The following is a 12,349-nucleotide window of genomic DNA, read 5'->3' as shown; positions in this document are numbered from 1 at the left end:
GCGCAACATGCACACGAGTCATGTCGTACATGCGGCCCGGCATTGCCTCGTGCACGGGCACTCGGCATGGAACGTCGCGGTGCGCCGCGCACGGCCACCATACGCAACGCGCCAGTGAGGATATTCACTGCCAAGCAGCGGGGGTGCGATTCCCGGCCCTCGAATTAGGATTCTAATTCAAATGGGACTTATGAAAAATGTCTATATAAGTCCAGTATTTGTACGGCACTCCCGAGACAAACGGGCGACGCGACGAACCGGCTGCGGTTCGTTTGTTTTATTATAAGTCGGTGACGATGGGTGATGTCCTCTTCTCGTCGCCTTCCACCTCGAAGAATATCTGTAACATACGATGGTCCATTGGATAGATATTGTTATAAACCCTGCAATGAAAAAAAGACTGGCCATAACTACCAAATGTACAGTGAAATATTATTAATTAAATATTTGGTTATTGTAAAAATAATCTTTCTTTTCTAAATATTTAGTAAACTTATATCACATTTGGTAATACTTACGAAACATTAAAAAAAAAAAAAAATTATTTTTGGTTACATTGACAAAATATTTGATTAATACTATTTCACTATACATTGGGGAGTTATTACTTGACTTCTTTTTCAGTGTGTATATGTTGTATACATTTAAACTCCTCACCTGAAGATTGTCTTGCAGGCCTCGTCTTCTTCCTTTCAAATCTTCAGCGGAATTCGTTACACTCACTCACTCGCGAAAATACGATTACGATCGTGCGAAGATACACTGAAAACAAAGTCTAATAACAACTACTAAATGTAGTGAAATAGTATCAATTAAATATTTTGTCATTATGTCAAAAAATAATTTTATTTTCCAAAATGTAGTAAGTATTATTAAATCTGGTTTAACTTTACTAAATATTTAGAAAAGTAAAATTATTTTTGGTTACTGACCAAATATTTAATCAATACTCTATTTCGCTATACACTTGGTAGTTATTACCAAACTTTATTTTCAGTAAACTTTACACGGCACTCCCGGGGACCGATTGCGCGCGATTGGTCTCCGGGTACTCGGTTTCCCCTTCGAAAAATTGTTCAGGTCCACTGAAGGAAACAGTTTAGTATAATAATATGTAGCTACAACATTTGGTAGCTATTAGCAAACTTTTGCTTTCAGTGTCCCTTTTTGTCTTGCGCAGGATATTTAAGCATTACAATAAGAAAATAAGAATTGTTTTTTGACTCACCGACCCGATGCGCAAGGAGCGGAATTACTTAGGTTAGGTACCTTCTCTCAGATCCTACGATTTAATCTGTAACATACAAGTAAAAGAAAAATTGTAGCAGTGCTCAAAATAATTAATATTAAAAAAAAAATTATTATTTCACTCATAGAATTTTATTCGTACATTAAATAAAGTAAAATTTAATTTTTCAAAATCTCTTTTCTTTAAATACAAGATCGTATACTTTTACAAAACAACAATATCTTTGCTCTAATTTCATTTATTTAAATTCAAATGAATGATTAAAATAAAGAATAAAAATGCAATTAATGGCAAATACTTTTTACGTTTCCACCTTGCAAACAATGATTTTTCGATTTATTGTAACATAATTAAACGTGTAAGAAAAATCACAAGAATAATCAATCGTAAATTTTATAGAAAATGTAAAGGGAAAAGTAGCAATACTATAATACTAGAGAAAAGAGAGAGAGAAATTTAATTTTACATTAATTTTGCAAATTTTTCGAGAAACAAAATAAAAATCCTAATTTCAATCTAAATTGAAATGAGCATATAAATTACAAAGATCTTTTTTTATCTCCGGACACCAGAATGTAACAAGGCGGGATATTTTATATCGCTTTGAACTTCGTTTGATATAATTTTGCATTCATTGCCAGGGAATCCGAATTATTTCGCAATCTCTCTGAAGTTGCGCTTGACGTCGTTAACGGGTACATTTACGCGCGAAAAAATTTTATCGCGTTTAACGTATTTCAACATTTTTCTGGTCTTCTGGATCGCTCGTCGAGGTGAGCTCCCGCGTATTATCGAAGAAAAATTCGCGATATTTAATCCTCATCGATGCTGCAACGAGATTTTCATAGCATGCTTTTATTCGCCGGCATCGTAAAGATCAAATCGTTCATTTTCACGAATCAAGACACACCGGCTAAGAAAAATAATCGCTTAGCCAAGATATTAAAATTCCAACTTTTTTTTACCGCGCATCGATATGATACTTGGCGGAGAAATTTTTTTTTGCTCCTTAAAGTATTCGTTGCTGCACATCAGAGAAGCTAGTCCGTAATCCGTAATGCTATATAAAAATTTAATTTAGCTGCTATTATTAATTTCAACGCTTTTAAATTACAGTTTAATAGAGATTGTTATATCGATGCATTTCTTTCAAGGTGAATGTTGAATTTCTTTAAAGGTTTTATTTTTTTAGAAAAAACCTTGTTACTACTTTTATTATGTAAATGTAGCTTGTATAATCACGAGTCTTAGTACGGAGTCTCATGGAGTCAACGTGAATCACTAATAACATTTGGGCAGCGATCGTTGATGTCTAATGTGTTATTAACATATTTTTATTTACATACGAGTCACGGTGCATATCTCGTCGATTGCCCGTTTCTGCGAAAACATAATTCTAATTTAACTGATATTCTCTCGACATTTTCGTATTGCGCGCAATCGCGCAAAAAGCTCGTGACGCTTGTCATCATCCGTATGAATGAAACACGGGCTCTCGCGTATCTTAATAATATAACTGTACGTAGAGAATATCAGTTTTTCTCACACGTATCTCATCAGGATTCCAGCGACGGTTTATTTGGAATTTCGTCGAGCAGTCGCGCGTGTATTGGCCATGCGCACATACGACTGTCGGTTTTTTACGCTTCAATACAAGCAAATCGCGGGACCGCGTGCGCGCGTTGTTCGCAAGCGTCGCGAAAAAAGAAAAAGAAGAAAACGCATGATTCGATGCGCAGCCAACGAAAATGTAAATTCACCAGCACCGTAGCCGGTGGCATGCATCCGGCCGGAAGTAAAAATTCACCTCGGCGTTATTGTTCTTTGGTCGCTTGCCCGACGTACAGCCGGCTCGTATCTCTTAAACGGAGAATTCCTCGATTTACCGATACTATTCCAGGATGCTGCTTGCGGCTCCTGAGTCTCCTGCTGAAACGTAAGGATATTGGCTTTGCCGATCGGTATTTCTGCGGAAATCGTATGAGGAAGAGATGTCTGATAAGAAAACGCGTTTCGATTTCTGCCCGGGATACGAGCTATTTTTTTCGTCCTTTTGCTCGTCGGAAATTTACTACAGACGAAGGTCACGTATGTATCATATTTCTAAATATATTAGCGAATCTATGAATTTTATTCACAATGCTAATATATTTAATACAAAACATTGATAACATAAAAAACATCATTACGTCATTGACAAAATTTGAAATGCGAAAAAAATAGATTTTGTTTCATTAATTTTTTTCTGCTAAGTAGATACACGTCTTAGAAGAATATTCTTAGTTGTATTATATTATAATACTTGAAGTGCAGCGAGAGAGAGAGAGAGAGAGAGAGAGAGAGAGAGAGAGTATTATTTATTTCATCGACATACACTCTTAATATTGTCTCTATTTTATAGAATGTTCACAATGAAAATCTCTTCACCCTTGCATTTCTTTTTTTTGACTTCGTATCGCTTCCTCTCGACAAAAGTCAAGTCATAGAGTTATCATCATGTCTATATCAAGCTCTTCTCAGATTATTCTCCAATTAATTAGCCCGAACGATTCTTCAATTGATCCTCGGCATGCAACCCGCCACCATCGACGAACTCCAAGAGGTTCGTTATCCTCGATTCGCTTTCACCCTTAGACAGGAATAGGTAATGAACTGGAAGGTGGTTCGTACTGGGTTGTATTATTAAGATGTTAGATTGTGTTATGCTTGACCGCGCTTTTGGGGATAACGAGGATAATGGAATTAAGCATGTCGGCGGAACCATCAATGTAACCCCTCCCCCCTCCCTCCTCCCAGCTACTTTCCACGACGTTATTTTTCATTTTTAAAACTCTTTTTCAAATGCGTTTTTAAACCGCTCATTTATTTGATTATCACAATTGAATTAATATGCTTATAAATTGAAAGTTTACTTGTTTATTATTTGTCATTATATTATTATTCATTCAGGTATTTTTCACTCTGGCATCCATATATGCTCTATTTATATTTTATATTTTCATTTCCTTGTTATTGTTTTGTTCAAATAGAGATACTGGCAGTCGGAAGAATCGTACCGGCCGAAATGCGAGCTTTCGTTACCTTTAAAAGCCCCAGTGTCCCATACGGGAAGGCTTTTTTTTTTTTTTACAAAATAATCATCGATTTTTCCTCGCTTGGCTATCAGCTCCGCTGACCCCGCTCGCTGTGGGCTTTTTTTCTCATCGTCGAAAAATCTGACACCGACCGATCCCGCGCGTTTTTATCCCCACAAATCACACGGGAGCGGTGCGGCACGCGATTCGTCGATAAGCTCGAGCTGTCTGCTCACAGAACATCTATCGTTATATCGATCGCGTCCGTTCACTCTCTTGCACAGTACTCGAGAGCTGTCGTCAGGACACACGGCAGGGTTTGTGGATATATGTGGATATACAGTGTGCGCGGAGTCTACTTCGGAGCGCCGACAGCAAAACCGCAAACACGCGGCTTGGCGCGACCAAACCTCAAACCAAAGCCAACACTATTGCCACGGGGGTAAGTAGAGCTTATGTAGTTTCGATGAGCGACCACGCGAAGGAAACGTCGCAAGAAAAACGGAAAAAAAAGATCGCTCGTGCCTGCCTTCATTCATTCATCACTAGCGAAATCTCTCACCGTAATTAGCACAGCAATTAACGTTTTTCACTCGCTTCAATTATTTTATTCATGTTTCTTTTGTAAATAAGAATAGGTATTCTTTTGATAATGATAAAAAATAAATTTCTATAGCAAGATTCGTGAATTATCTGTTGACAGTTTATCATAACTGACTTTTGTCAATTTTATTTGGCAGTATCAGTCTTTTTTTCTATATATAAAAATCTAGATTGACGTTCTAATACGGAACGGCAAATTATCTCAGAATAAAACTATTGATATAACTATTGATGAAAATATTATTGGAATATTGACAATTTAGCGTTATAATTTCAATGTGTCACACGAAGCTATATCGGTAACGAAGGAAATTGAAAAATAAGAGCCACGATAAAAAAAGATGAAAGATAAAAGCAAAAATAGATTCAATGTCTTTACGTTAATCAAAAGCTTTGTTCTTTACATCTCCAAAGATTAAATCTCCATCTTGAGAGATATGGCACAAATTTTCACTGTCATTAGAGAATGTTTTCATTATTTAAGTTCATAAAATAGAACAATGCTCCGTGTCTGTTCGCGAATGCATTCCCGGTTGGTGTATTCGCGTATTTACATTTAGAGGAGAAAAATGTCTAAATGGCGGATAAAAAGTTAGTATTACTGCGGAAACTGCAAATGCAATTCAACCAGGATCAAAAACGCAAAGGAAATGTAGTCGTAGTTGGCGTAAAGAGAAAAATTAAGTATTTGCATCTGTGAGACGAAACCTCCGCTCTTCTGCAGCGTTTCTTCTCTCTTATTTCCGCTTTAACACGTAAATTGCTGGCTTCCGACGTGGTACAGGTACTAGTTTACGTATTCGTTCCGTCTGTGTTTTTCATTTTGCGTATGTAACGCTGTCCATTATTGCTCTCGACTGTTATTTAAAAGACGCATTTGTATTTTTACAAAACGCAATACTTTACATACGGTATCTTTGTCCGTTTTTCATTTCGCTTGTATATATTTAAGTTTTAGCATTGTGATTGCATACATAAATGTAGGAGAAGATAATTGAAAAATTTCAAAGTTCATTGTATTCGTTAAATCGAATAAAGAATATTTAGTCAGCAATATCAGCACATTTTGTGTAAATCTCAATTGGTGCAAATGAAAATAGTAATACTTATACATGTAGTACATGGATCAAATGATTAATTTAGTGAGGTTAATTCTGTATTCCTTCTTTGTGTTTCTTATATATTAAAAATGAGGATTTCTAATAAAATATTTGTTTGTACGCGACATAAATTACAGTCGTAATTTTTTAACACGATTAAATTTTTAAATGGTTTCCAAGGTCTCAAGATTTATGTGTGGGATTGAAAACCTAAATAATTCACTCTATACGTAGAGAAAAACTGTGTGTAGGTATGGGTGTGGTATGACCTGTTAAAATTAAAAAATTGAATTCTCAGTTATAACAAGCACGAAACACAGAAAAATTTAGCCTCATTGCTAATATCTTTTTCAATCAATATCAAATTATACATAATTCAAATATCTATACATAATTTTAAATAAAACAAATTTTTTTTAATGAGATTTCCAAAAATAAAAAAATATATTGTATTTAAGAAAATTTAATATTATATATTCTTTTATTAATAAAAAATACGCATGAGCTAATTTTTTATACAAAAAGTTTTTTTTTGTACCTTTATAGTTTATTTCCCGACCGGTTCCTTTTTAACGGCATAAATCTTCCAACAGGGGCCTCGTTTTTTTTTTAATTAATCCTTCCGTTCATGTAAAAACGGAAACTAATGAGATATTTACGGTACTGGAGTGCTCCTTTCTAATTCATCTCTAGTGGAGCTATTAATAATGTGAAATCGCCACGTGCCGAAGATGTACGCATTACAGGAAATTAATATTATCTCTGGAAAAAAGAATTTCCGCCAAGAATTTCTCTGCGTTATCCCGTGCGATGCAATGAGGCCTCATCCAGGCTCTTTTGGGGGGTAGCTGGGCATAATAAAAAGAACGTTCGGATCGACGAACGTGACGGTAGCATACATATACATGTATACACACGTACACACATATATATACACACACGCGGTGCCAAAGTGCCGAAGAGTGTTTCGCCGTGCTCGAACTAATCGATGCGTTAATCTCCTGACCTTTTATCCCCACGTTTCGACTCTCTCGTCGCTGTTCCGGTACGCCCCGATCATCCGAACCCCGTCGTGCTATCCTTTCCCCGATCCACCCCGGCCATTCCGCCTGTTCGATAGAATATTCTCTATCCCTTAAGAGTCGAAAAATGACGTTGAGATATTTCCAAAGATTCTTCAATCTAACGCCACGCCTCTTTCCGTTCGCCCGGCCGCAATACGTAATATCCTACGATAATTCTATCCTAAAGCGTTTTGTATTTCATCCAATATGTATCGCGTCAAAAGATATTTGTCGATGCTACTTGCAACAGCGTTCGTATAAGGGACAAAATATTACTATCGATGATACGCAAATATTAATAAAGTTGATAATAGTATAAATCTCATAAAAATTAAAACTCGAGCTATTCAAAATTCCTCTTTAAAAGCACATTAAACTTGAACAAAAAGGGCAAATTCTTTGATATCGCAATGCTTTTTCAGACTATTACAAGTGTGTTAACGTGATAGAAAAAAACACGTTGCAAAAAGAAATTTTTATGAGGTACAATAATTACCATTTCCTGCGATAAAGTAATGAAACGCTGATAATGATTCATTTAAAGTATCTCCTTCTCCATGTAATAATTTCAAAGCGAATATGTACACCATTTTTACAACCTTTTTATTCCATGCTTAGAGAAACACGGTTGTCAAAATCGCGCGTACGCAGCTGTAAAAATGTCGATGTAATTGTTGTCGTCGTAACAATAACAGTCATTGCGAACCGACGGTTAAGCTTACATAGTAGACGGTATAAAATTTACACCTACATAGTGATTTAAATGTCGTTCAACCGCGAATATATCATGACAAATTTCCAGATGCGCTACAAATTTTATGAGGTTCGACGTCCGTGAAATGTTGTGTCCTTCTCGAAAATAATGGCGATAGATACGAGGAGAGGGGACGAGAGAGAGAGAGAGAGAGAGAGAGAGAAGAGTTACGATACAGCAAAATAGTAAAAAATAATTACAAAATAGTAATTATGAATTTAATCGAGCAAATATACAAATATAAAATGATTGTCATCTAATCGCTGCTTAAAAATTTAGTATAACTCTTCACTATTAATCCGTTGAACGTAAATATATCTGAAGAGAGAAAGATGATTTTTGACTTTGGTGAATAAAAAATTGGTGCGAGACGACGGCGACACGGCGACGCGGCGACGGTTAAAGGAAAGGATAAGATAATGCATGCCGCAGTAATGATCTAACGGTGCTCTCATTTACGTTAAAAAATTGGTGTGTCGCTCGACGGCGAAAAATCTTCGCTCCGCCATCAGTCATGGAATTTCGTCACCCTTCTCCAGCGTAGCCGTTTCCGTGAATTTCTCACCGGCACCGGCGTGATTCTCCGGGTGCGTGTTCCGGAAGAGATGGCACTCATTTTCCCGACCGTTGATTCCGGATGGTCTCACGAAACCTCCTTTCCTACCCCTCCGTTCTCCGTCGACGCCCATGGTCGCTCTAAGGACACAAATAGACAAGGACACGGTGCGGCTGCATCACCCCCTCGATCAGCCGAAATTGCTACCGACGTAGTCGTGAAATTTTAGTGCCGCGAATCTCCGAATTGTTCTCCGCTCCTCTCCTCTTCTCTCACCTTCATCCGTTTGCCCGTTCGCCCTCCTAGCCCCCTATCCCCCTATTCGCGACGTCTTTATGTCGTCGACATCCTGCCCGAAAAATATCCCTGTAACATTGCGTGCAATCTAGCGGTCGATTCGTCCTCCCTTGATCCTTTGCTCGCGTACGAGTCTTCATTTGCATGCATTCAACTGCATTGCGATCGTGAAAAAAACAATAAAAATATATATAGATATAGTCGTTTTTTTTAGAAATAAAAAATTAAAATTTAAATGCGCATTTTTACGCGTTTCTTTACCGAAATGTGAAAGTTAAATTTTTTATTTGCGGATCGATTTTTTCGTTTAATATTTTGAATTATGCAATTATGCCTCTCGTTACAATTCCTTCCTTCCTTCCAATTATCCCGTCTGATAATAATCATTAGGAATTTGACAATACAATTGTCATATCTATAATAGTGCTAGAAATTTGAATTTCAAATCGAGCGTAATTTCCAATATTGACACTATTTTAAATATTGTAAAAGTGGTAGCCGCATTAAAAGACCGCACAGAGTAAGTGATAGATTAAAACTGCAGTATCAATATTCAGCTTTTTTACTCACATTTCAATTGTCATATTTTTTTCTCTGAGAATTAGTATTTTTTTATTAAATTATTAATAAGATTAGAGTTTTTATTTTACCTCTTATATTAAATGATAAATTAAAAATTTTTTACATAAAAATAATACTAATAATAGCAACAATGCCAAGAAAAGTAGCCTCTATAATTATTGTAAAAAATATTAAGCGCTTTTAATACCGTCGCGATTTATTACAATATTTTTATGACATTTTATAATAAAATTATCAGAAAGGAAGGAAAAATTTGCGTTCTTTCTTACGACGAAATAATTTCCTCTAAGCTTCTTTCGAGTCTGTTTGCGTTCATCTGCACCAGGAACTCTCGGTCCTCTTTCACGGTACAGTGGTATCTACCTACCTATTTGTTTTGTGCAAAAGCAATAGAGTTTGCATGTTCTATCGATCTTCGCTCGTGAGGACTTGTGATAATTGAATTGTGAATCCAATCAAGCAGTCGAGATTACGAAAGAGATCGTTATACAGGTCATGGATATGTGAAGAAAATTACACTTACTCCCCAACTCTACACAAGCAACAGCAATATATTATGTATTTTTCCGCAATATATAATATTATTCAACTGATTATTATATATTGTGTTCATTTTTGTTAAATGATTAACACAGATAACAATTTTTTATCAATATTGTAATTTTTATAAATACAAGGTTATATGGTTAATATTGAAAAAATAAATACCGATTACATATAAAATATGTACAATATACTAACACCGATTCTTAAAAAATAAACGAAAAGATAGAAAGATAAATAAAAGAATTTTTTAAAACAAAAATTTTCATTTCCTACACTGAAAGACATTTTTTTTAAATAAAAAACTACATTTTCTTAAAACTTTATGTTTTGTTGTAAACTTGTGTCTGTTCTGTTTAAGTAAATAGATATATTACCTTAAATATATAATTTTATATTTTTACATTTTTTAACTTTTGTGATTCATCCTGTATAGAACTGTTATCTCCATCACATTGCTCTTTTATACTACATGATACAATTTAAAAATTGTCATTTGTGAATTATTTGCAAAAAAAAATAGAATTCTGATGAAAATCCAATACACTAAATGAAGAGCTAATGATATTTTTATTGCTCTACAATTAGTAGATCAAACGATGTTAGTGATATTATAAAACATTAATGATTTTAAAACATTCAAACTGGAAAATTCAATTTTCAGAGTTATGTCATTTTTGTAACAAGTAGCGATGTATTTTCACGAAACAAAGAAGTAGGAAATCAAAATTTTTATATAATAACACAGTTAAGTTTGCGCATCATATTTAAGCTACAATATTTTATATCTTTTATTTAAGTAACAATAATTAAAAATAAAAATTATTTAATGTTTACAAACAACTAAATAAACTAAAATGAACAAAAATGTGTGCTGCATAACTGTTCAAAGCGTTATTTCACCTCGTAAATCTCAAAATTTGGCCAAAATATAACAAGATATTTCAAGGATCAATTAGCTTTGGGTTGCGTTTCCCATAAGTAGCAATCTTATTTGACAGCGGGGTCGACGACACGTTTTACGACTTGAATACCAGCCACAATGGTCCCGTTGTGGAATCGATCGCCTCGTTGTTCGTACAGGCAAGGAAAGAGAGAAGGGTGGAGCAAGCCAAGAGCGTTGAAGGCAAATCAGGGGCTTCGTAGATGATCACTATAGATGGGATGAAATATTAAGCACAGCACGGGAGGCACAGCGCCGAGGAGAGCAGAGCAGCGGCTGCGTGGCCGAGGCTGTAGAAGTTTTATTAAAAATCCGCGTTGAAGGATGATGGATATCTCCGAAGGAGTGGTGAGAGGCCTCGGCCTTATATTCGGATGGCCGGTAAGAAAGTCAGAAGAAAAAGCAGATGAAGTAGACGACGAAAGCCGTTAAGGACAGAAACAGATGAAACTGTACGGATCGCACGGTTGATGAAGCAGAATATAAGAGAGATGAAAGAGTGAAAATAAGAGGGACGAGCGTGAGTTCTTCCAAGGCGGTGAGAAAGGAAATTGATTTTTATCCGGTTCGAAAAATTGTAAAAAAGTCAGCGAAATGACGAAGAGACGATTCTTCGATTTCTCAAAAGTATGACGTTTTTGTCTTTAAATCAAACATGGTGTGTACGTATTCATTGCTCGTTTAAAAGATATCGTTTAAAAGTGCATCGATAGCAAAGTTGCGAAAATGACACAGAAATGGTTTTCAGGGAAAATAAGTAAAGCGAGATTACTGCTACAAGTTACAAAAAGATTTCTCAAATTTGTAACGCTAAAGAAAAAAAGCAAAAAATAGTATTTAATAGAATAAAGGGCGTAGAATAAAAAATGAAATATTCTCACGTAACATGTATCTCGGACAGCAGTATTTTTGTTAAACGGCAAAGAAAGAGATAAATTATCATATTTGACAAAAGATGAAATGTTTTCGATTGCTTCAATTTGTATGTTAAAGCTGCATATGCTGAACAAGTAATGACGAGAGATCGAAATTATACGATCAAGATATTAGCTTTTATCTTTATAAAGTATTTACTTTGAAATTTGCTCTGTATAGTGAGCATTATTATGATTTACAAGAGAAAGGATTAAAGATGAAGGCAAAAAAAGAAGATTACGCGCTTGATGATAGGCACGCGCTGAAAGAAACACAACCAAAAGAGCTTTAAGGTGAAGAAAGAGAAAGAGAAGAAGAGAAAAAGAAAGAGGAGGAGGAAGAGGAGGAGAAGGGGGAGAAGGAGAAGAAAGAAGCCATTGGAGATACGAAGCGGAGACATGGCCAAAACTACAGCAAGATGAAAGAAGATCGGAAAAAGAGGTCTCTTCAATATAATAAAAGAGACATTACAGGATTGTGGCTTATTTGGTCTAGAAAATTTAAGAGACTGAAAGCATTTTAAGATTGGATGAAAGACAAGCATCCTGGCAGCCATAGATCGCGTCACGTCCAAAACATGATGGAAGGGATGATAACAACGAGACGGTGCAGATTTATGATAAACGAGATTTAACATAAAAATATGATATTGTTGAGAAATATATTTGC

At 35.5% G+C, this 12,349-nt stretch overlaps 2 protein-coding genes across 4 annotated transcripts in view; one reads left to right on the top strand and one right to left on the bottom strand.

The window, feature by feature from the left end:
* LOC105197653 (hemicentin-1) overlaps positions 1–12,349 on the bottom strand; it is a 245,057-nt gene that overhangs the window by 108,378 nt on the left and 124,330 nt on the right. For all 3 annotated transcript variants that reach the window (XM_039454418.1, XM_039454417.1, XM_039454419.1), the window contains one exon: positions 1,229–1,294. The gene's annotated coding sequence lies outside the window, so the exon portion shown is untranslated. The remainder of the gene's footprint in view (positions 1–1,228; positions 1,295–12,349) is intronic.
* Positions 1–12,349, top strand: part of LOC105197888 (neurotrimin) — a 168,698-nt gene that overhangs the window by 53,943 nt on the left and 102,406 nt on the right. The gene's annotated exons all lie outside the window — the stretch shown is intronic.

Source organism: Solenopsis invicta, chromosome 10, assembly GCF_016802725.1.
Source record: "Solenopsis invicta isolate M01_SB chromosome 10, UNIL_Sinv_3.0, whole genome shotgun sequence".
Lineage (NCBI taxonomy): Eukaryota > Metazoa > Arthropoda > Insecta > Hymenoptera > Formicidae > Solenopsis > Solenopsis invicta.
Note: the sequence above shows the minus strand (reverse complement) of the source record. Positions and strands in the feature narration are given on the sequence as shown.